The 23,501-nt window shown below is 42.1% G+C and overlaps 1 protein-coding gene across 4 annotated transcripts in view; it reads left to right on the top strand.

Annotated features, from left to right (window-relative positions):
- The window catches only part of PCDH11X (protocadherin 11 X-linked), a 749,953-nt gene that overhangs the window by 69,822 nt on the left and 656,630 nt on the right, over positions 1-23,501 (top strand). The window lies entirely within an intron of this gene.

The raw sequence follows: 23,501 nt of genomic DNA, 5'->3' as shown, positions 1-23,501 counted from the left end.
CCTACACACACACACACACACACACACACACACACCACCCCCACCAACACACAAAGTTTAGTGAAGGGGGGGAGGGCTGGATGGACAAATTTCTCAATTTCAGTTCCTCATCCTCCCAACCTGTGTTTCAGTTCTCTGTTGTTTAAGCAGCAAGTTGCAATCAAGAAAATTTGCCAGCGCTTTAATGCATAGTTCTTCTATATATATTTTTACAGAGTTTTGACAAATACACACATTTTTATGTGCGTTTTCCCCTAATACATGCAGCTTTACACATATTGCTTGTTTGGAAAACTGCATTACTTAATTCAGAGAAGTGCACTTTTTGAAGGTATATATGTATATACATACAAAATATAGTATAATATCTCATCCATATGTAGAAGGCAGACTGGAATCTACAGGCCTATCCCTGATTGACTGGATCCCTTGGTGACAAGAAAGAGGAATACTTTTAAAACAGGAGCTTTATTCAGAGAAGCCTTTAAGACCCTCTGCAGGAACTGAAGCTTTAAGATCTAAGGAACTGTCCAGGTCATATGACTCAGGGCAAGACCTTAACATTCAGGGAGTGTCAATAAATTAAAAACTCTTCATTACAAGACTGAAAACCACATGAAAAAGTCAATACCTATCTCTGATTGCCACCTTCATCTAGCAGGAGAAGGTAGACTCAACTTCATGCCAAGCTGAAACCTTTTCAGACATTCATTAGTTGAGTCCATGGAGGTGCCGTGTGGATGCATGAACCAGTCCCGCCACTCCTAATCTTTCCATGTTGAGTAAGAAGTACCATGCCTAGCTTTCTGGCCTGGAGCAGGCAGAGCCCCCTGAATCCAATGCTGAGGATTTCCTTGTTGATGAAAAATTCCTGGAACTGTTGGAAGAGGAGGTGGAGAGGTCCCCAGCCTTTGAGGGTAACAATACCAGAAATTTTGGATCCAAGCCGATGATCAATGGCACTGTATTCATTTAGGGGCTCATAGTTGCTGGTCTACTCATGAGTAAGCATTCCCTGCTATTCATTCATTGTCAGCAGTTGTGGTTAGGATGTGGTTGAGGAGGTCAGATATATAAGATTTCCCTCCTGTGTATTCTTGGTGGAAATAAACTATGTATGTAAGTATTTTATTGTTGTTGTTGTTGTTGCAAGCTGTGGAAATGTGTGTTTGTTTGTTTGTTAAGTGGGCTGGTAGACTAATATACATGCTTCAGATTTAAATGCAGTGCACAAAGCATGTTGGCTTGGTGATTCCCCCCACCCCCAGGAGGGATAGCTCATCCTTTCATTTTGCCACAGCTTTGCTGCGGGTGATGGATGGGGTCAATTTTAGCCACAGTGAAAACCAATATCTCCGGTCAGCAACTTCTTTTTTTCAAGGGCTGTTTTGAGCAGAGAAGTGAGGATGGGTGGCACAATCCCTCCCCTGCCCTCCCCAAAGTGACCTGTGCATATTATTATTATTATTATTATTATTATTATTATTATTATTATTATTATATGCTGCAGTTAGGGCTCCCACAACTCTTTTTTCACTTCAGTTTTGTTTACACGGCTAGGCATCGCTCCTCAATGAGCCTTTTGAAATAAAAATAACAGTAACTTGTCTTACAAAAGACTAGCCCTGGTGAGCTTCTCATGAGAAAAATCTCAGCAAGGATTGGTGCCACCACCAAAAGAGCCCACTCCTAGCCACTAGGCTACCTGTTGCACTTAGAACAGAGTTTAATTAACCTAAACACATGTATGGGTGGGTGGGTGGGTGTGTCTAACTATGACAAGGGTCAGAGCCTGACTGCTAAACTTTTGTAGACTTCAGACCTCACCAGTTTTACTCTATTTTGTCAATCTGATGTAGAGAACCTGTAGTTCTCTCCCCCCCCCCCAATTGGCAATAGCTTGATTGTTCTATGCAGGCTGGATTGACATTTGAACTTTTTCTGATTCTGAGTTCAATACCTACTACGTGGCACCACGATTCCTTTAAGACAGTCTCAATCCCTGTCACAGTGGCCCTTTGCTCCCAGCTGCTGTGTAAGGCCTACTACCTGCTAATGATATCAAGTAGCACAAGTTCAGAAGCCTTGGTTGGAAACAGTGTTTTCTTCTTCATATCTTCTCATATTCATCTATCATCTCTCTATCTATCTATCAATCATCTATCTATATCTATCTATCTATCTATCATCTATCTATCTATCTATCTATCTATCATCTATCTAATCTATCTATCATCTATCTATCTATCTACCTATCTATCTGTCTGTCTGTCATCTATCTATCTCCACTGTGTTAAGTTCTCTTTGTTATGGCAGCTGCCCACCCCTCAAAAGAGAGGATGTTTAAGTAACTAAATGTCTTCTGATATGGGTAGATTCTGAATTATCATTTCACCCTATGCTATTGCATGTGTACATCCCCAAGCCACCCCTCAAAATAATTCACAAATCACACGTATTTTTAGTTTAAGGTTTTTGGCACTATTTTGGCCACTACTTTATTAAAATACAAAATCTGTGAGTGGTTGCTTAGACATTGGTTATGACTATCTCTCCTGGGACAGAACTGACTTTCTGAACTCCATCGGAAGCCATTGAAGGGAAAACAATGTTGGGGATCAGTTGAGCTGAGCATCAGTCCCTCACCGCTCACCCAACCAGCTCCCCAAGGCTGGTCCCATTTCAGGGATTGGACGAAATCGTGGCAAGCCCCTGGATTCCTTTAATTGAATTCTCTTCCAGCACCATTGGAGGGGCAGGCACAGCCTATCCTGACCCCTCCACCACCATTTTTTATAACCAATGCCTAACCACAACCTTACAAGTTGTGACGAATTGCTAAGTAGTAGACCAAAACCAAGTGGCACCAGCCAATCAGCCAAATGGTAAAATTCCTACTAGGCCCCTGCCCCAAGGCAGATGACCCCATGACAGACAAAGCAAGGTCAACCGGAACACAGGGCGGGCGGGTGGGTGATCCGATGCACTCTGCGAAAGAGAAAGCAAAAGCAGAGTGCCCCAATATTTAAAGCCTATGGTCCCACCCACCCAATTTGCTACATACAATTTGCCCCAGCAACTTGGTCAACCAATCATTTTGCCAGGCATTAACTATTAACCTGCCTAGCAACAGAGGCTGGCCTGGCGGCCCACACCGCAACCCGTGCTCTCATTTTAGGGAGAACACGCTTTGCCTTGAGTTGTTCTGCTGTGCATTCTAGGACAGATGTAGGGCACCTTTTTTCAGCTTGAGGGTGATGGGTGCATCAAGAGGCAATGCATGAGCAAAGCGAGAGGTGAAAGTGAGCAGAGTGTCTCTCCACATGGTAATCTTCATTCCAGGCCCACAAAATCCAAAGATTTCTACACACCTGTACACTGCCAAAACATTTTTTTCATCCAAGCAAGAAATGTAATCGCAGTTCAAGGACACATTCAGCTAGGCAAATAATATTGAAGAGAGAGGTATGTGCAGGTGAGAAATGTTGCCTGGGCAAAGTCCTGAGGACCATATAGCTTGGAGGGTTATATTCAGACACTATGGCTGAGGTGACCCAACCCTGCTGAGATGTGGTAAAGGAACTTGAAACCCCAGTCAGATCTCTCTTTCTGCTTCTTTGTTTATTCTGTAAGTGGTGTTGTCTACTAATTTGCCAGGATAATTTAAGGTAGATTTTTGCCCAATGGCAAGGTGGGGGTGCATAAACACACTTTAGCCTGCCTTATCTAGTGACCCCTTGTTGTGCCAGGTCAAGGAGAAGGGGTAACAGCTTTTTGAAGGAACCAAGTGTACATACCAGGGATGTTACAGTGTTCACAATGGAATGCCACCTGTAGTTCACTGGGAGAGGATTTGGTGTCTTGGAACAGCTCTTGGCTGCTGCCAGTCTTTGTAAATATGCTTTACTACAATTGTTCCATATTTCCACTACAGGAGGAAGGGGGAGTTTCTTCCCTCTAATACTATGTTATCTCCACTGTTGCCTATTTATATTGTGTTGCTAAGTGAAACATAGCAACGTGTATTTTGTGAAGTGCACACATTACATTTTACTCTTCTTCCTTTTTTAAGAGCTACAGGTTGTTTAACATCTAACTGGTTTCTTTCTGTTTTAACTACAATTCTTGGTTTACAAAGGGATTTATTGCATGTTTCGATATAGGGAAGAAAATGTTTCTGGTGCAGACTTGATGGCATCCTCTGTGTTTTGTGAGGGTAGCAAAACAACTTGGAAAGCAAGCGTAGGCATTGTGTTATCCAGATGTTGGAATGCTGAAGGGAATAGAGCAACTCCCCTCTGGGTCTTACTCATTTGGAGAAAAGGCTAGGAAGAGGAGGCATTGGGTTGTATCCAGTGTTAGCTCTACCTAGAGTAGGCCCATTGGAATCAATCAACATAGCTAACGTAGGTCTATTAATTTCAGTGGGTCTACTCTATGATTACCGACAGTAGAACTGTGTAAAAGAATAGAAGATGTAGAGAAAGTGGGTAGTCTTGTAACAATAGAACTTCGGAACAGCAAAATGATCCAGAATATTGAAATATTCAGGGCAGAAGAAACTTCACATGGTGCATAGTTAAACTATGGGATTCACTCCTCCTTATCCTTATGGAGGATAAGGCTATATTGTACCTCTACCACTGGAGGCAGTATACCTCTGACAATCAGTTGCTCGGTATCACAAGGTGCTGGGGAGTGCTCACTGGTGTTATGCACACTGATATAATGCACACTGGTGTTACTTGCAGGCATAGGTGCAAACTCCCTGGGGCCCTGAGCACCCACACAATTCCCCATGAAGGGGCTAGGCACCCACAAATTTCAGTGACAGGGCCATGCACGACGCATGGCACCCACAGTCCCAGGCACCCAAGCTGACACTCCTGCTTGCAGGCTTTCCAGAGGCATCTGACTGGCTACTGTGAGAACAGGATGGTGAAATGGATAGGCCTTTGGTCTGATCTAGCAGGGCTTTTGTTATGTTTTTCCGATTTGCTGTGCCTTCCTCAGAATATAGGAGTGTTCACTGGCATCTGTGGATAGGGCTTGGAAGGATCACTTGTCAAAAACCATGGGGAGCTGCCAGTGAGCATGGATAATGCAGAACTAGATGGACCAAAAGTCTGATTCTGTATAAGGGAAATTCCCATGCCATATTCGCATTGTTTAAAATGGTAAAGGCCCAAAGACTGGTTAAATGCCTTTCCTGTTTTATTTATATCATAATATGTATGCACCGCTTGATTTGTAAAACAACCACCACCACCACCACCTCAGAGCAGTATCCAAAAAGATAAGACAATCAAATGGAAAAAAAATCTGTGTTTTGATGGTGAACATATTGTACTCTGCTCTTTCTCTCTCTAAAAATCATGCTGTTTTGTTTGTGGGCTTGTGATTTTGTTATAGGAATTAGGATTTGCTTTCCATTTCATGATCCTCATGTTTTTGCATCATACAGTGTAACAGATGAATGCAACATAGCCAGATGTGTACTTTACCTAAAGGCTGATAGAGGAAGGTGACTGATCAGATTGTTTGATATTTTTCTTTAGCATAAGCAAAGTTTAAGGCAAAGCTGACTGCTACTTATAGTAAGAGTCAGTTCATAGAAAGTGTCATTGATTAGCATATCTGACTTTTTTAATAATGCAGAAAGCATCCCAGACATGTTCATTTGATGGTAATATGATGATACTGTGTAAATTGGACAAACCTTTTATTATTATTTACCTGACAGAGATGCAGCTATCATTAGGTTGCTGGGTTGTCTGCTTTCTATATCTCCTCCATCATCTCTCTAGCTCTAGATTAGAGAAATGAAACTAATACGTACCACCACATTAATCTAGAAAGATTTATACCTGCTCCTTATCCTTGTGCATCAAATATTCCATCTGTGTGCAAAGATCTGCATATGGTTCAACAAGCTTAGGTCCCTCTAGGGCATGAGCAAGGCTTTTCAGAATAATGGCTTTAAGGGCTCACAGCAGTATTTCCAATTATGCATTTCATCCCATTGCTCAACGAGGAAGTCGTATAATGCAAGTAAATCTCACACTTCCTGCTTTTTAAGCAATTGTACAAGGCCATCACAGTTCTGAAACCTCCCTATCCAAGGACTTGCACCTTGGAGCGTACATTCAGTCTTGTGTTGTTGAGGCTGACAACTGCAACAAGGCTATTTAAAACAGAACAAAACAAATCCTTTATTGGTTCTTAAACAAATACAAGAACTATTAAACACTTATCCAGCAGCACATCTAATGGTGCATGTACTATTTCTTGACTTTAGACATAAAGTTACACATCCAATGTTCAAACATCAAACCTCTCCTCTGAGAAGATAAGAATGGTTGGTATAGCAAAGTCTTTGTTTTGGTAATTAACGTAGTTAACTATTTGAATGGCTTTTTTTCATGTTCATGCTGATGTTTCTCACTTTGCTGTCCCAGAAATACTCAGTGGTGTCCTTGTCTCCATTAGATTGCAGTGTAAACTTGTGGATAGCTTAGTATTCCTGATCCTGGTCTGTATTGAGAGGGCCTGGTAGAGGATGGATGTCTCTACCTTTGTTCCAAAGAAATGGATTAGACAAGCTTCCTTGGGAGATGGAGTTCTGTATAGTGGCTTAGAGCACAAATTGTGAGCCAGGAATAATTTAGATGTTGCCTCCTCATGAACTAATTGATAAGCCACCATTTTGTCTGCTGCCACTCTTCATCTGTGTTGCGTGGCAAGACCCTCAAGCCGGCCCCCCATTAGGGTAAATAAATTCACACAGACACAGATATTTTGTTTAAGGTTTTTTTTGACAAAAATTTGGCTACACCTTTATTGATTAAAGGAATGAGAGCGGTATTGGCTTAGGCACTGGCAAGACTATATCTGACTCCTGTCCCCTTTGCAGGAAGTCTGTAAGGGTAAACCGCCCAAAGGGAAATTGCTTCGGGGCAGCCCGCCTGCATCTCCCCTGGTGTTCCCGGAGGCCTGGCATGGCCCTCACCCTTCAAGCGGACTTTGGACAGGAACCAGGCCCTGGCTTCCTTTAACGGAATACCCTTTGAACTGGAGGGGCAGACGGTGGCCGACCTCCCCTCCCCCATTTACCATAAGCCGATGCCTAACGGCCAAACCTTATAAAGTTGTGACCATTGCTAAGAGGTAGGCAAAAACCAAGTGGCCTGTGCCAATTTGCCAAATGGAAAAAAAAACTCTTACCCGGCCCCCAGCTCAAGCCGGACAACCAACCAAAGTCCAAAGCAAGGCCAAAGGATCTAAATTAAATGGAAGGTGGACGGATGTTCGGCCGCACAAAGCAGGAGCCAATCACACATTGCACTGCCACTTTTATACTTTTTCCACTAACACCCTTTGGCATGATTGGGCAATAGCCCTGGGTGATTGTGGTGCCACCCTGGCATGAAGCTCCACCCACACCAGGTGCCACCCCGAGCATGATAGCTCCACCCACGCCAGGGTGGGGGGAACCAAATTGAGAGCCTGTCTGCAACCAGGACCATCTATTAAGATGATCCCATTTATGGGAATGCTAGTGTTGACAAACCTTACAAGGTTGTTTTGATCTTTTCTGCCTTTCCCAGCAGAAAGTTGTTTCCAAACTTTCCCAGACTGCTGTCATCCATATCTTTTGGATCACAGCTTCCAACATTCCAGACCAATGACCACCCTAGCTAGTTCTGATGGGATTTGGAGTTCAACAACTTCTGGAGGGCACTAAGTTGGAGAAAGACTGGAATATCAAGGAATGAAGTATTTTGCATGCTTGAAAAATGTCCTGCATGCATATTTATGCAGTGTGGCTGAATGGATGATTTCTAAAGCTTGTCACTAGATCTGCAAAATGGTTGTGCATTTATGCCATAGTCAGGATGTGGAAGTGCTCTACAACAAAGAAGCATTGTAATGTCTTCTCTAACTGAAAGTGCAAAACATGGTTCTTGAGTTGCGCTCTGTGATGGTGGATGAGGTGAGATCAGCAAATAGCTGCTTGTGCTGGAGGGAACATGTTAAACATTTAAGGGTCGCATCTGTTACAAGATTTCAGTAACTCAGCAAATATGTCCAGTGATCAATTATTTAATTAGCATAGTTCTATAACTAGACATATTTCAGCAAAATCAATAAACCAGCCATTGTGTGTGCTAATTAAATGCAGATCATTACAGCCACAATTGTTGAGGAAAACTACATGACTGGTGGATGGGATGAGTTGGTTAAAGGGTGAGGTCATTTCCAGTTCATAGTAAGCAGCAGGTCAGAGTTGGTGGATATGAATGGAGAGGGATGGTCTTTGGGGTAGGATGATTTTCTTGTGGGGTTTTTTTGTGTGTGGAGATTTCAGTGCCTAGAAAAAGAGAAAGCCATTCCTGCTGTTTCAGCTGCTCTTTAGCAATAATCTTGGTCTGTACAGAGTATTTAAAAGGGGTCAGACCCTTTATTTGGAATGAAAAGGAGGAAAAACTGCTGAGGGTTTTTAATTCTGGTTGCCAGGCCTCTAACCAGAAATTAAGTGTATGTGTGAATTTGAATCACTGATCACATTCACCCCATACATTTAAAACACAATGACACAATTTTCAACTGTCATGTCCTCCCCTAAAGGTTTCTGGAAAGTGTGGTTTGTTTAGGGCGTTGAGGGTTGTGAGGAGACTCCTATTTCCCTCAGCCCCAAACTATAGTTCCCATAGTTCCATGGGAAGTGGAACTACTCTGAATGGTGTAGCTCTGTGAGGGGAATAGGGGTTGGCTAAAAACTCTTAGCACCCTTAACAAGACACAGCTCCCAAAATTCCTTGGGGGAGTACATGGCTGTTTAATGTAGTCCTTTGAATGTGAAGAATATCATTGCAGCAGCTGACCACTTCTATTTCATCCTCAGTGTGTCAGGGCCCAGTGCACAGGTATGGGAAACAATTTGATTCAGTGAGCCTACCTAATTCATATCTTCCTGAAACAATACACAAAGGGGAACAGAGTCATCCTTTAAAATTCACACTTCTATGAATTTTGCAGTGCTCTTCTACAGCTAAGCAATGTGTACAAAAATGTATACATTAGGATGGAAAGGCGCAGTAAAAATGACATATAAAAATGCATTCTGTTACGGAAATTGCCTTGTAAAAAACGTGTTTTAACAGAAATTCACACTAAAATGCTAATGAATTTTTTATGGGGACCTTTTCGCAAGCTCAAAATAAGTGGACAAATTAATTTAAAAAGGCCCAGTGCTCCTCAGGCCACAAATGGCTCTTCTTCTTCAAGTAATTCTCTAATGGATAGACAAGTTTTTAGATACGTTTAAACAACAAATAATTGGAAAATGGTCAGGTGTTTGTTTGTTTTTTAATGCCATATTCTAGTCATATTGGTCCTTTTAGTTTATATGGTCAGAATGTCTTAACCCAGGGGTAGATAATGTAGTGCTTCCAGATGTTGCAGAACTGCAATCCTCATCATCCTGAACATTAAACATGTTGTCCGGGCGGTTGAGGTCCAGAACCTCTGGAGGCTGCCATGTTGGCTACCCAACTTCACCCATCTCCCACTGCCCCTTAAGAACATAACAAGAGCCTTGTTGATTAGACGAGTCGTCCATGTAGCCAAGCATCCTGTCATCACAGTGGCCAACGAGATGTCTTTGGCCAACCAGTTACCTGTCCCTATTTTAACTCCACCTTTTGTTTATTTATTTTTGTCTGCATTTGCATTTATAGTGTTAAAATAAACCCTGCAATTAAAAATCTTCACTTAATATTTTTTTTTAAAAAAAAATGCTGTAATTGGATATTACAAAGCACATTTGTATCTCGTTGAAGCATCAGTAATGAATAAAAATGGAATTAAAATGTTAACAAGCCTGCAAAAACAGCAAATTAACTCTAGTATTTAAATTCATAATGCTAATGGTCATAATAGTTGTAACTTCTTCCTCCCCCCTCCCTTGATGTTAAGGAGTAGGAATCTTAACTAAAACAAGACACAAGTTCTCTGGCATGAAACAAAGCCTTGGTCTGCATATTGACATACATATCTATATAATCCCTTAAGGCAGTGGTAGCTGTTGTAGAGTTCTCCATATGTTGTTGGGACTGCAACTCATATTAACCATAACTTGATACTTGGTACCACAGATTGTACTTTTAAAATTAATTTAAGTAGATGGTGACTTACAGCCTACTCTTACATATTTCTACGCAGAAGTTCACCGTGTTGAATTCAGTGGTGCTTACTCCCAGGTAACTGGGTACAGAACCACAACATTTAGGCGTTTTCATTGAAGGGCTATAACGCTAACACATAAGGAGCCACCTGCAACCTAAAATGCATGGTTATGCCAATTTACATTGAACTTTGAACCAATCTGTTTCTGCACTCATTATAAGCTCTTTGTGTATTGTTTCGGAGTTTTCCTGTTGTTGGATAGCATACCCCTAAAGTGGGAATACTTTGATGTCTACATTGTGCTGCATTTACTTTTCCTTACGTTATGTGTAGCTGAGAGACACTGTATGGAATCTTTCTTTCTGGAAGTTGTTTTGGTGGAAAAAATGACAAAGCATCTGTTGGATATGCTGCATGTGCTTTGGGACAGGAGGCTGGAACAGATTATCCATCAAGAGCACAGAGCCTATATTACTGTTAGAATCATAGGGCATATTTCTTTTCACTTTCATGGCTTAACGCTGAAATACAGGCAACCCCTGATTTGCATGTGGGTTGCGTTCCTGGACACTGCACAAGTTGGTGGAGAGTGCATAACACACCCACACCCAGGTCACACCCCATTCCACCCTCTTCTGCTCCATGTTCTGCCCTTTTCTGGGTCCAAAAGGGCCTGTGCATCGACAGTCATGCATCACTTGGAAACATGCAAAATGTTTGCCACCTGAATATGAAGAGAATAAATAAGTGAATATTTTCGAAGGGAATACTTTTCTCCATCCACACTGGTTGAGAAAGTAATCCATGCATATTTGGATGAACAGGTGTTACACTAAAGCAGGGGTGGGGAATCTTGGATATGGAGGTGGAGTGTGGCCCCCCCAGACAGCTTTGTGTGGCCCTCAGGACTATCAGTATACCTGAATGAGTGTCTCCACTCCCATTGTTCTGCCCAGACACTGATGTCCAGCTCTGAGGGCCTTCTGGTGGTCTTTTCCCTGTGAGAAGTGAGGTTGCAGGGAACCAGGCAGAGGACCTTCTCGTTAGTGGTGTCCGCCCTGTGGAACACCCTCCAATCAGATGTCAAGGAAATAAACAAGTACCTGACTTTTAGAAAACTTCTGAAGGCAGCCCTCTTTAGGGAAGTTTTTAATGTTTGATGTTTTATTGTGTTTTTAATATCCTGTTGGAAGCTGCCCAGAGTGGCTGGGGAGGCCTGGCCAGATGGGCAGGGTATAAGTAATAAATTGTTGTTGTTGTTGTTATTCCCAGCCCGCATGTTCCTCACTGCCCCTTCTCTGCACTTTGAAGTGCTATTGCCTGGCTGGAATGTGTCCTTGACCCATGATGATGCCTCTTGCATGCCTGGATGGAGAAGGCGGTGGAGGTGGGTGGGTGGTTGGGAAATAGAAACCTCTGAGCTTTCTGTAGATGGACTTGGTCCTAAAAGGTACCACTTGGGACTGCATACTTGAATGCCACTCACCCATATAAAATCTTGCTGTACATAAGCTTGAACTCCATGGCATGCATTCTAGAGCTATGTGTATCATGTTTAGTGGGTCTTTTGCACATCTCCAAATGGTAGGGTTAAGCAAAAGCTGAACCTTCTTGATTCTTGTAATAGAACACTGCAGTAGTAAATCTCTTCCATGTCCATGGTTTTGCAAATGTTATACAATATTGAATTCGCCAGAGAATGTGCTGTATTTGAAAAAAAAAGAGGGTTGGCAGTGGCGGGCCAGGGGAGATGAAGAAAAAGGACTTGGCTACTACCCTGTCTTTAATCTTTATTATTTTCCTAGGCATCACTGGAGGAAGAAATAATGTTAATTTGGGACATCTCATCTATATCTTACAAAGGGGCGACAATTTTATATAATGAGCCATAATGGTGACAAAGCACCCTTTCTAGTCTTGTGGGCAAACACTGTGTCATCCCCCCCCCAAAAAAAAAATTACCTGTCTCTTTATTGAGTATAGCAAGAGATGTAGGATGTATAACAAAACACAGGATAGAAAGCTTGAATTCTTTCTTATTTGTCTCCTATTACATTTGCCTGACCCCATAGAAGCAGAAATCGGGAACAGCATCAGAGTGAATTAGAGCTTAAGAAGAGACCCACTGCACCAGGCCAAAGTCACATCTAATTTAGCATTCTGTTCTCACAGTGGCCAAGCCAGATGTCTATGGGAAGCCCATAAGCAGGGTCTGAGTGCAATGTCCTGGCATTCAGAGATGGATTGCCTCTGACTCTTGTATTGAGGTGTGTGTGTGTGTGTGTGTGTGTGTGTGTGCGCGCGCGCAAATATAGTTTTCAGTGACAGAGAAAAATGAAAAAAAGAATTGAGAGGTTAAAGTTCATGACTTTTTGAGGAATTTTTACTATATCCAGTGGGGTTAAAAAAAACCCTATCCTTTTATATCTAGTGGGAAGAACTCCTTCACGTTAAATAGGCCTGTTAATCTGATATAAAATAGGCTAACTCAGCCTTAAAAAACAAACTAACAACAAGCAGTGTGCACATATGCTGGTGCCCATGTCAGTTTGAACAGTTCCTTCCCAAAGGTAGTGTGCAAACTCATGTACTTTCAGTAATTATCTCATTCTGTTGCAGTCTCCCTGAAGTCTTTGTAATTGCTCCTCTCGCTTTAAAAAATAATAATGAACACCTGCAGTTTTAAAAATACCTGTCACTGAAGTAGTTAGGCCCACTGGGAGTGTCCTGTTTTAGAAGCTTAGTGAGTTGTTTCATAAGAAGCTTTTCTTTGTTTCATGATGCATATATCAATAACTTTTGTTATTCTTGGGCATATTGGATTATGAAGTTTGGAGGGGGGGGGCAAAACATATTGCATTGGTTTAATCGGTTTCTCACCTTTTCTGAACAAAGCTTAAAAAGTGGCATTTTTGCTTCACACCAACTCTTCAAGGTAGGCCTGAGAGTGTTAGTGACTTGCTCAGAACTGCCTTGAGAGCAAATTCTGTTTACATGGTAAGAGGGTTGTTGTGTATTTTCACTAGTGTTAGTTGCATTTTTAAAGAAAAGGAGTACAATAGAGGGATGTGTTTCTAAATGCACAATATATGTGTACTAGGGAATCTTACCTAATCATGTCCCAGATGTATGACCTATGTGTTCCACCTAGTGCCCTCTTATGACACTGCAAGAAGATTTTGGGTGCTCAGTTTGTATCATGTACTGCACTTTTTTCTGTCTCTCTTTGAGAAGACAGAAAAATTCTGACCAAGAAATTGGGGGCGGGGTGCATGTTTCTTGAAAACAATGCATACTGGCCAGAGAATATACATAATGATTGAAAAAGGTACAATATTTGATCATATATTCATATTTGTGGAACCCCCTCCCCACATTCTCCATGAAGGTCGGTAGATATGCACAATGGCCAGCTGTTAATGCACATTAACCTCTCAGCTTACATTTCCCTTATTGAGAGAGGGAGAGAGAATGAATGTGTTGTTTATAATGCTGTATTATATAGGACTATTCTAATCTTTACCTACGAAGGTTAACTGCAGTAACTTTGGGTTGTGCTTTTGGAGGAACGTTTTCACATACTGGGTGTGCATACATGCTGACCAGATTTATTTATGTTTCTGTGCAGCTAATACAGTCCTTGACTTACTACTGTATTTGGCTTTGCATCGTGAGATGTTAACTTCAAATATTGTAGCCCAATGCATGTGAAATAAAAAGTTTTCTCACTGTTTGTAGGTACCTGATCCAGGACTGGCTGGCTGGCTGTGAATGAAGGTGATGGTGTGTTGTTGTTTTTCTTGTTGTTGTTTTGAAATTCATATATTTCTTGGGGAAGCATGCATTCTGGCTGGTTTCTTGGATAACTGTATTGGTTTACAACTCAACCAAGCCTCTGTATAATCTATAAGAGCCTGCAGCCCTTAAGAATAGGAAGGAAGGAGACCTCCAAGTACACAGGACACATACCTCTTTTTCTTCAACTGAGTCCCAAATAGTTTTTGTGCAATTGTTGCCTTGTTGCTTCTTTTCTTTTCTTTTCTTTTCTTTTCTTTTCTTTTCTTTTCTTTTCTTTTCTTTTCTTTTCGCAACCCACAGGACTGTTGTGCTGCAGTTTGCAGAATTAGGTCCTGCTTAGTTAAGAGGAAGCTTTGTCTTTGTGTCTCACTCTGTACACATACAAGTATGATAGGAAGCAAGTTCACTTCCTTGGAGACACAGGCTAATCCTTTGCACACTTGTTAGATTCCCATTGGAACAGGGTGGGACAAGCAAACATGCAGGGGGAAAAATCTATAAGGGTATAGAATCTTCCAAAGCGCAAGGCCTTGTTTATTTAAAAGATTTTTAAAGTAAAGGTTCCTAGTTTGCTAAGCAAAAGTGTATTTCTCCAGGAGATTGAAAGTAAATAAATGTCTGTTATCTTTGGTAGTGTGTGTGTTTGTGTGTGGCAGAAGGGAGAACTGAATGCATTTGGGGCCTGCGGGCATATTTGCAAACAGTAGAAACTTATGTTCATCATGCCCAAAAGGTCACCGCTGCCTATTCTGTTGGCTATAATAGAACACTTTTTTTCAAGCTTAATTTCAGTGGATTTGACCCTGTGGGCTCCAGAGAAAGCCTCTTTGGGCGTATGGGCACCCTTGGGTGCCACATTGGCAATCACTGGCATTATGAATTATTCTGTTAGAATACATGGTGACATCTTCTGAGATGACTTACTATTCTCTGGGTCTAGTAGAAAGCCAGTGGTAATAAACAATTCTGTGACTTGCTCAGATTCAAGGTTCTCAGATTCTTGAAGAGTCCTGGGAGCCCGCACAGACTTAAAAACAAACTAGTTTTCCAACCAGGCTGCACCTCTGAGTCAGCAAGCCTCCTGGGTCACAGCTGTTTCTTTTAAAAGGGCAGTGTACCACATGTTTAATTGATAATGCATACAGTACACACACTAGGAAGAATTAATCCCATATCCATAACTCCATGGATGCATAATGCATAATACACTTAAACATATTTGTTCCTACTTCTGTAATCTGTTCGTTCTTAATGTATCTGTTCTAAGAATCCATGCTAAATTATCAATATGCCAATGGTTTTATATTCTAAATTGGAGGGGAAATATTCGTAACTACTTTGTACAGACTTGGGTGTGCATGGTACTCTGGAATTTGACATCCAAACAAGTCCTTGTACTTTAAAATTTTTGGTTCACTTATAACACTCGCATATATATGTTATTGTGATGTCCCCAGGACCACAACTGAGCCAAAGATCCAAAATGCCTATGACACCTTTTTTGGGGGGGGGGAGGGGGAGACGGACTACAAACAGGATTTGTATGTATTAATAAATAATAATAATCTCTTTCAACTTCAACATGGATAACTATGGACTCTTACAGCGTCTTGCGATGTTAAAGCAAAACACTCTGCACAAAGATTAGCTAATAAATTAAACCAATCTCCAGTGTGTTCAAGCTGACAAAGGTCTCTCAGAGTTATAGTCAGCCTAGGGGAACCTAGAAAGGCTACAGTAATAGGGTCTTTCCTATTATTTTTAACATCAATATCAACCCTCTGTACTTTTGCATGGGAAGTGCAAGTTGTAGCTCTGTTGCATCAGGTCCAGCTCACTGTTGCACTGGAAATTTCTGAACCCTCTGCATTGTGGTTGTCAGCTGGAACTTATCCACCTCCCCCCCCCCCAAAAAAATAATGATGATGATGATGATGATGATGAGCTTTGGAAGAGCTGAATATGCTTTTATCACTTTTTAATCCTCAAAATAAGGTGACATTTTTAATACTGTAAAGTATAAGGTTAGCTGCTCCATTCAGCTGAAATATCTGAACCTATTTCCCATTCCATAGATCGATAGGACACAGCAGTACTTCGTAGTGTGCAGATTTACTTTAAGGATGTTGGGATAAGTTCTAGCATTCTATTTGTATTTCTTAAAAGAATTAAGAAAATAATTAAGCGAAGTTCATTTAAAAAAGCAAAAACCCAACAACTAGAATGAATAAATGGCAGATAATGCAGTGTGTGCTGAATTTGTTTCCTGCTACCTTTCAGAAAGTTGTGGCAAATTCTGCAAATAATGTGTGTTTTTACTTGAATACTATTTGGGAAAGGTCAGAGTTTTAAATGATTATAGGTCTAAAGGTAAAGGTAAAGGGACCCCTGACCATTAGGTCCAGTCGTGGCCAACTCTGGGGTTGCGGAACTCATCTCGCTTTATTGGCCGAGGAAGCCAGCGTACAGCTTCTGGGTCATGTGGCCAGCATGGCTAAGCCGTTGCTGGCGAACCAGAGCAGCTCACGGAAATGCCGTTTACCTTCCCACCAGGGTGGTACCTATTTATCTACTTGCACTTTGACATGCTTTCGAACTGCTAGGTTGGCAGGAGCAGGAACCGAGCAACGGGAGCTCACCCTGTTGCGGAGATTCGAACCACCAACCTTCTGATCAGCAAGTCCTAGGCTCTGTGGTTTAAACCACAGCACCACCCGTGTCCCTGATTATAGGTCCACAAAACCCTAAATGCAGTATCGTCCTGGCTTATTTCAAATATTGTCCTTTGAACCACGTGCACAGATGTATGTATGTGTGTGTGTGCGTGTGTGTGTACGTATCGGGAAGCTTGTGAGGATGAACTTGGGCATCATGAGGGAAGCATGTAGCTGTTGTGCAGGTGTCAGATGCTGCTAGAATGCCTGAGATTTCCTTGATTCTGTGCAGTTGGCTCAATTGCAAAAGTATTGCCCCTGTCATTGTTGTCTGGAAGTCTGCAATAATGTCTTTGTGTTTGTGATTTTAAATGTAAGTTGACTGGAGACCTTTTAGTTAACAAATTACTAAGAAATCTATAAACAACAGCAGCAGCAGCAGCAACAACAACAACAGATATACAGTTTTTCACCATTGGTATTTTATTGCATCTTTCATATGGATGGTTACAATTCACCAATCATAATTGTAACAAGCAGCTATGGTCTCATTTTGGGAGTCTTCCCTCTATCAGTTGTCTTAAAAGTGGTGTTCTGCTATTTTGGGGAAGAGAAGGGGAGGGTGCTATTCCAGAGTGAGAGCAACAGGTTGGTAAGTAGTAAGAACAGTTAGCTTTTAAATGTCTCTCAATGCAGAGTGGCCCGTGGGAGATGCAAGAATGGGATTATTTCTAATGGGTGTGGGTAGCCTCTTGAGGGATAGAAGTTTTTTTGCATGGTTTGAAAAGCTAACAAAGGGAGCTGTAATGTGTTGAAATTGCTAGGGCTAGGTTTTTTATTCTATTGTCTGGAAGCTTTTTTCCATGGGAAATATCTTACAGCTCTTTGAAAACTGAGCAATTATGCCTTGTGTCGTCTTTATCCTTTTGATATACAAAGGCACATCTTGCAGGCTCTATGAGTTGGGAAGTAGGCTGAGATGTTCCTTTCAGAAAGGTAATTTTCTTTTGCTGGTGGATTAGAAGTAACACTACCAGGTACTGTACTGGAGAGTCTATCCCACTCGCTCCAGACAAAGCGATTAAAAGTAATAAATCCAAGCCATAATGTTCAACTGTTGACTATTACAATTGCTTAAAGATAGGAAAATAGTTTTTATTCTATCAGGACCTTCTGTTTTAGTTCCTTGTAGGAATAGATTGATCAACCACCAGCCACTGGAATAATTTAGTTCTATTGTTATGAATTGGATCTGGGTAGTAACCACATTCCCAATGTCCCTATGCAGTGGCACAAGAGATCCTTAACATGTCTGTTGACCCTTGTTCAAACAAAAATCAGAACCAGGGGTAGCCCTTAAGATATTGGCTGAGGCTGATGGCAGAGTCCATCAACATCAAGAACGTATCAGATTGGCTGAACTATGGAAGTAAATTGCAGTCAAACTATGAGCCATGTATTCCCCCATCTCTCCGTGCATAACAACAATAAAGTGAAAAGATCTGCTTTCCATTGTACTCCAGTCAGAGTTCCAAATTGCTCTGGAAATCTTAGAACTGTGGTTGTTCCAAGATAAGTATGGGCAACCTGAGGCCAATTGCATCCCTCACCCTAATGTTATGTGGTTCCTTCCCCAATTTTCAAAATTGGTTTGCAGATGTCCACTCTTGCCAGAGGTTTGAACAGTTCTGTCCCTTCTTCGGCAGCTCACTCACTGGACGAGAAGGAAAAGGGAGAGAAAGAAGAGGTGATATCAGAAAGAGAAAGAACAATGGAACAGGTGTCTGTACAAAGGGCTTAATCCGTGCCAACAGATGGCATGCAGCCATAGAAACAAAAGAAAAAGCCTCAGACGAAGGCAGCCCACTAGTCAATCCAGCTCTGTATCATCTTCACAGACTGGCAATGGCTCTCCAGACAGGGGACATCTCAAGCCTTATTTGGAGATGCTGGGGATTGAACCTTGGGCCTTCTGCATGCAGAGCAGATGCTCTACCACTGATCCTATGGCCCTGAGTAAACAATGTGGCACTTGACAGGGAGAAAAAGAGATTACACAGCTAATCAAATATAACATGAGGGGATGATGGTGTTAGCTAAGATCTTCTCATTTGAGCGGTGGTGCAAATATGGGTCCCGAATTCTTGACTAATCAGGAAAGATCCATGCAGTTGGTTTATTCTCTCAGTGTTTGTTCTGTCTTAATTACTGTATTGGTACTTTGTCTCATTTGTCTGGCTCATAATGTTGGACTGAGTGACAAGTTCAGTGTGGAGTTGCAGGGAGGAAACCATGCACTGAGCACAGTTATGAGGCTTCTTCATTTGTTCATTCTCAGAAGTGACCTTTCCACTGGTTTTTCCAAGCAAGTTGCAGGGTGGAAGGCCAGCTGCGAAAGAAAGAAAGGTCCCTGTGATCAATCTTACCCATGGGATCGCTTTGCTCCTGTTGCCCTTTCTCATCTGCCATTTGTATGAGATCACACCAGGATGAAGTAACCTTTACATAGGGGTCCTGTGATAAAATGGATAGTGTGTTCAAGCTGGTATAGAAGCCCACTCAGATTTGAATCTCAGTGGGTGATCTTAGGTTAGACTGGAGAGTGAGTGATTCATCTCACAAGACGGATGTGTGGATACAGTGTGGTGTAGTGGTTAAAGTGCTTGACTAGGACCTGGGAGACCCAGGTTAAAATCACTATGGTACCTCGGTAACTCGGTTTACGAACTTAATCCGTTCCGGAGGTCCATTCTTAAACCAAAGCATTCTTAAGCCGTGGTGTGTGCTTTCTCTAATGAGGCCTTCTGCTGCTGGTGTTTGCCTTCTGTTCATCTTCTGGGGCAAGTTCACTAGCTGGAACACCTACTTCCAGTTTTGTGGAGTTCGTTGTCCAAAGTGTTTGTTAACAGGGCTGTTCGTAGACTGAGGTACCACTGTACACCCATGAAACTCACTGGGTGACCTTGGGCTGGTCACAGTCTCTCTGGCTATCCTTCTTCACAGGGTTGTTGTGAGGATAAAAATGGAGAGGAAGAGAACCATGTATGCTATCTTGTCAGTGGCGTAGCGTGGGGGGTGCAGGGGGGCGGCGGCCACACCGGGCGCAACTTCTGGGGGTTAGGGTTAGGGGGCGCAAATCCACGGGTTAGGGGGTCAAATCCACGGGTTAGGGGGCACAAATTACTTGCCTTGCCCCGGGTGCTGACAACCCACGCTATGCCACTGTATCTTGTGCTCCTTTGAGGAAAGGCATGCAGGATATAAATGTAATAGTAAGTAAGTAAGTAAGTAAGTAAGTAAGTAAGTAAGTAAATACAGTAGGATAGTTACTATCCTGAACTTTTTGGAAATGGAATTTATACTTATAAGTTCCAGAGCTCCAGATTTGCCTCTGCACCATTTCATTTACTCCAGTGCATAGCTACCTGTTGTACACAGCTACCTATTGTATTACAAGTTGCTAGCTATTTCAGGTTGCTGTTTCCATTATTAGTTTTATAAAGTGAGCAGTGACTTGGGCCTAGTAATCACAGAGGGGGTATACTGTGTCTGTGAGGTTGCAGGACATGGTTGAATGCTCCTCCATTTAAATGAAATCCCTCATATAGAAAACTAGTGTGCCAGTGAGGTATGCTATGCAACCAGACCTCCCTCAGCTTTTAATGAAACATCAGGTTTCATTAAGATGGGTGCAAGCTGTCTCTAGGCATGAAAGTTTGCACATTTGTTAATTTGTGCAGGCCAACTACTGTGTACGCAGGCATAGGCAAACTTGCCCTCCAGATGTTTTGGGACTACAACATCCCAGGACCAGTGGTTAGGGATGATGGGAATTGTAATCTCAAAACATCTGGAGGGCTGAGTTTGACTATGCCTGGTGTACACAGTCTGTGTACATTCATTGTACCATTTAAGTATACGCGCAGACAGGTTGTACACTCATTGAATGTAATGTGTGAACAGCCCTATCATGACCTTTGGTTGAGTGGATGTCATGCCTTCTTTTGAAATGCATGTACTGTGCTTCTGTGCTGCAGTTTTATTTGTCACTTGGAGGTTTTTAATGTTATCTGTCTATCATCTATCTTTCTATATCTATTGTCTATCTATTTATAATCTATCTATCTAGTTTTGACATTTTTGCGATCCCTGGGTGACAGGTGGTCTAGAAATGTTATGTGCATGTGTGTACTCATGCAAACACATATATACAGCTCTTTATTACATTCCTTACTTGACCAAATGCCACCATGTTCACATGCCCCTGTAGCATCAGCAAATATTATTTAGTCGCCTAGCTGACATGGTAACAAAATAATGAGGGAAACATTTCAGAGGGGTAAAATATATATTATAATAGCCTGCTAGACTAGCAATGCAGAATACACACTATTTATTCTCCAGTGTTATTTTTATGCTCATTTGATTTAATGTCAAATTAAATGTAACCAAGGGCATTGGCAGAATACTTTGAACAAGGGAAAGAGAGAGAGAAAGTGAGTGCCATTCATTATCCCCAGGCTGTGGAATTGAACAATTAGTACTCAGATTCCATAACAGTGATGTGAAAGCTTTATTATTATTATTTTCGTAAACAAAATAATCTAAAGGCATTAATTTTGTTGACTTTACCGTTGTATTTAAGTTGTCGTTTATTATTTGCTGAGTGCTCTTGTCATTCTTTACACAATGAAAGCAAGAAGGCAGGATCACAGTGGCTCCCTACAGGCATTTGGAATTGGGAGGGGTATTAGAAAGACTGGATTATTTTCATTCCCTTTGTGTGTTTAGCTATAGAAATTGCAAGTTGTTCGTGTAACCAGTGAACCCATGAATGCCAGAATATAACCCTCAACCCAGCTCCTAATCAGCTGCACCAGCATCAATACAGCTTGGCACACTGAAATGAAAACTGGTAGGTCTCTGCTAAGCACTTACTTGCTGTTGCTGCAAGTCTTTGAATCAAGCTTTAATATTCTAAGATGATTCTAATAATCCAGGGCAGAAGCTTTTTAATGACCTTAATGACCTGCTGTTGAGTTCGGCCACATTTCAGGAACCCTCCCCCTGGGAACAAAACAAATCATTACACATTGGATTTGTTTTCACAGTGGCCATTTTGCCACGTCCACAAACCTCCTAAAAATCTTGCATTTTATTTTATTTTTTAAAAAAATCTTGACTCAACTGCCTTGCTTAGAAAGCAATTATAGCATAAGTGTGTGTCCCCACTCTGTACAGCTACAGGAACAGAAAATTAAAGGCTAATTTAGAATTATATCAGGAAGTTGCCTATATGTTGCTTAAGCCTGTGCGTACATTCCTGTAGCTACTGTATTTTATTATATACAGACATAGGGTAAAACATAGAATACTTCAGTTTATTATGTTATTTCACTTCAATACTTTCTCAGTTGTTGCACAACTGTTGCCGTTTAATACTTTGGTTTTTAACTTAATACTTTGGTTCTTAACAAGGTGGTACTTCCTGTCAGTTACGCACCCCTTAGACAGCCCTACTCCTGGGGTACACCAAGTAATAGACCCAAGGGTTCACTGGTTTGGGAGTCTTCTCTTTCTAGAAGAATCTCTTCCCTTCTGACTAGAATGAGACCTAAGTAGACTGTCTCTTTACAGCTTCTACTTCTCCTGTCTCAGCCTCAGCCTCCCAGGTAATTCCTGGCCTAATTACTCTTACAGGACACCACACACTGTCCTTCACACTCAGCTCAGAGTCTCTTTTCTCTAGCTTCCTTCCTTCCTTCCTTCCTTTAAAAAAGGTAAAGGGACCCCAACCATTAGGTCCAGTCGTGACCAACTCTGGGGTTGCGGCGCTCATCTCGCTTTATTGGCCGAGGGAGCTGGCGTACAGCTTCCGGGCCATATGGCCAGCATGACTAAGCCGCCTCTGGCAAAATCAGAGCAGCGCACGGAAACGCTGTTTACCTTCCCGCTGGAGCAGTATCTATTTATCTACTTGCACTTGATGTGCTTTCGAACTGCTAGGTTGGCAGGAGCAGGGATTGAGCAATGGGAGCTCACCCTGTTGTCGGGATTCGAACCGCCGACCTTCTGATCGGCAAGTCCTAGGCTCTGTGGTTTAAGCCACAGCACCACCCGTGTCCTTCCTTCCTTCCTTCCTTCCTTCCTTCCTTCCTTCCTTCCTTCCTTCCTTCCTTCCTTCCTTCCTTTCTTTCTCATGGGAGCCAAATGCAGGCATCCAGGCCTCTCTTCCTATGGCCCTGGACACCATCCCTGCCTGTGCTCTCTTTCCCTGGACTATTGCCCCCAAAGGTCCCACTATCTTCTCTCCTTGCGTGCTTTTGCCTGACCTTAATGTTTCCTTAAACTGTGCTTCTTGCTTGTCTGGATTAGGGAGTTGTGGGTGGGTGTAGCAACCTGACCCTGGTGTTGTTTAATGTAAGCTACCATACAAAGGTAGAGTAGCATGTACTGTGGTACATGGTTTATAAACTTATCCACTCTGGAAGTCCGTTCTGAAACCGAAACCATTCTTAAACTGAGGTGTGCTTTCCCTAATGAGGCTTCCCGCCGCCGGTGCCCTTCCACCATTCAGATTCCATTCTTAGACTGAGGTAAAGTTTGCAAACTGGGACACTACTTCCTGTTTTGTGTAGTTTGTAAACCGAATCGTTCATAAACAGGGCTGTTCTCAAACTGAGGTACTACAGTATCATGCTGACCCCACCCACTTTTTGCCCCTTGCCCCTTCCCTGCCTGACATCCAACCCATGGAAAGCTGAGAGATACAAACAGCTGAGCTAAATGAGCAGCTTATTATAAGAAGCGCTGGAGCTTGTCTTTCTTCTGTTCCCCTGGGAGGTTGCCTATGAGGAAATG

Source organism: Podarcis melisellensis, assembly GCF_964234715.1.
Source record: "Podarcis melisellensis genome assembly, chromosome: Z".
Taxonomy (NCBI): Eukaryota; Metazoa; Chordata; class Lepidosauria; order Squamata; family Lacertidae; genus Podarcis; species Podarcis melisellensis.
This window is presented reverse-complemented; position numbering and strand designations above follow the sequence as displayed.